Here is a 2786-nt window from a genome sequence, read left to right as displayed (position 1 = left end):
CACAGTTTAAAGCTGTCACTAGAGAAGCTACTTCCTCAATACACAGGTTAAAGCTGTCACTAGAGAAGCTACTTCCTTGATACACAGATTAAAGTTGTGAATTTGCAAGCTATCTTTTAGTAAACAGATTTTGTATTATAGACCCTGAAATATACCGTTACAATCAAGTAATCAGCAAAACTAGAAACAGTTGATACATTTAACCTTTGTAACTCTAAACAACTAGCAGACTTAACCTTTATTACTCTAAACAATAAACCCATAAGACTATGTATCTCATACCTAACTTCATTACGTATTACATACCTAGCTTTACAACATTACCAGACATCACATGCGAGGAAGAAAATATAGCTAGCCCGTGGATGCATCTTAAAAATGACTGTGACATCCTACTAGTCGGTCAGACAAGAGTAATCTAAGAGTTGGCGTTGGGTGATGTTTACCATTTTCCTTCCCTCTAGTCTATAAGCTTAAAATTTTGTGCGTTAATACAACTTACATCTTTGTGTAGCTTTAATCAAACAAACTATTTACACAATGTCCTTTTACAGTTGCTTTTAAAGAACGAGAAAGTAAAGACCATATTGTGGACCCTCACTAGGAAACAATTTCAATGTAAAATTCCCAGTGTGTTGCTGTAAAATATATAAATTTATCATTTTTACAGGAAACCACCCTCAGTCGGCAGTGTTCCTTGGCTCAGTTATTCCAAAGAGGATCATTATTACGTAGACCTGAATGACCATAAGTTTTATGTCAGAAAAGGACCTCGTGAAGAAAACTGCAAATTTTGGAAAACAACTTTATAATATTATCTTCAGTCCTGTTTTGTCACGAAGAATTGATTACCCTTTATTTCTTCCAGATCAATCTGGAATATCCCTGTTAGTTTCAGATCAATCTGGAATATCCCTGTTAGTTTCAGATCAATCTGGAATATCCCTGTTAGTTTCAGATCAATCTGGAATATCCCTGTTAGTTTCAGATCAATCTGGAACATCCCTGCTAGTTTCAGATCAGTCTTTTGCATAAGTTTGATGTAGTTTAAATCTTGACAATTTAAATATATTTGCAAGTGAATTAAATACAGTGTTACATCAGGTGTTTTAATACGTAATATCTAGTTATCTTTATCAGGAGACGAGGGTGTGTTACCACGTAGCTTCTCGGCAGATGAGCGTGGTAATGTCGTAGTTCTCTTTGTTGGGTGGAGCCACACGTGGTTAGGGACATCGTGGTTTCGAACCTTATCGCCGAATGCTTGTCTGTTTCAGCCATGGGGGGGGGGCGTTATAATGTGACAATCAATCCACTATTGATTGGTAAAAGAGTAGCCCAAGAGTTGGCGGTTGGTAGCTTTAATTTGTTGCCTTCCATCTAGTCTGTCACTTCAGATAGCTGTCGAGTGTGTTATTATGTAGTATTTTGTGAGATGAATGGTGTAAAGTCAGAGTTCTGTTTTATCGGGAGACGAAGGTAATTATCACGAGCAATCCATCAGAAAAGAAACCACCCTTTATTTTCTCTATAACATAAAAATGCACGGATTTTACGAGACGCATGAATAACAACTATCGTGTTTTGAAACCAATGTTCCTTCATGGCGAAACCAACTAGCAACAAATTACTGCAAGCCTATCGAAAAGTAAAAAAAAACGCAAAAAAATGATTACTTAGATTTGTTAATCCATTTATATACAGTATGTTAGATAAAGAGAAGGCCAATTTATGAGTTACTGTGAACTCCTTTGGATTAAAATAAAAATCTTATTTTTTGTTTTACACTAACGTAAGATTCACAATCAAAAATGCGATTGTTTTACGTCTACGGGTTGGAGATGACGTTTCGAATTAATGAGCTCGTAGCTTGAAACGCCCACAAACTGCTGAAGGTAGATGAAGCCCATTACATTATCGGAAACGAATTTTTCTTCTGTGTTTTCGTGCTTTAATAGAAGTTCTGTTTGTTTAGGGTAGTCGACCCTAATAGACTAGATGGAAGGTAGCTATAGCGAACAGCACCAACCACCAACTCTTGGGTTACCCATATCTGGCAGAACAGTAGGATTTGACTGTTACTCTTACAACACACTCATGGCCCGATATATTTCGGTGATCTCTGGTGTGAAAGTGTTATTATTTTGGTTTATAATGTCTGAATCCAGCGTAGAACAACAAAAATTGGGTTGAATTCACACAAAATATGCAGTAAAACTCTGTAAAAAAAAATGTTTCTATCAAAATACATGACAAATTTAAATGGGACGTAAACCCTCAGGTTCACAGACCGTCACACTAACAGCGATATAAGAAATAGTATAGTATAATTAACTGATTAACTTCTTCGGGTTAACATATCAAAGGTTTATAAATATTTTATTGAGAATAAACATCGTAGCCACACAAAATTACGAAGTAAAAAATATAATGCTTACAATAACCATCATAAGATATATGTATCGTTACACACGTAAGATATCAGTACTAAGATCACTTAGGAAATACTTTAAACTTCAGCAAAACGAAAAGTAATTTGTTGAAGCTTTAATTTGAAGTCAGCACTTATCAAACGATGATAATTTTATAAAGTAATTTGTTGAAGCTTTAATTTGAAGTCAGCACTTATCAAACAATGATAATTTTATAAAGTAATTTGTTGAAGCTTTAATTTGAAGTCAGCACTTATCAAACAATGATAATTCTATAAAGTAATTTGTTGAAGCTTTAATTTGAAGTCAGCACTTATCAAACGATGATAATTTTATAAAGTAACTTGTTGAAGC

The sequence above is a fragment of the Limulus polyphemus genome, unplaced genomic scaffold (genome assembly GCF_000517525.1).
Source record: "Limulus polyphemus unplaced genomic scaffold, Limulus_polyphemus-2.1.2 Scaffold13433, whole genome shotgun sequence".
NCBI lineage: Eukaryota > Metazoa > Arthropoda > Merostomata > Xiphosura > Limulidae > Limulus > Limulus polyphemus.
The sequence above is the reverse complement of the archived record's forward strand: the minus strand, read 5'-3'. Positions refer to the sequence as shown.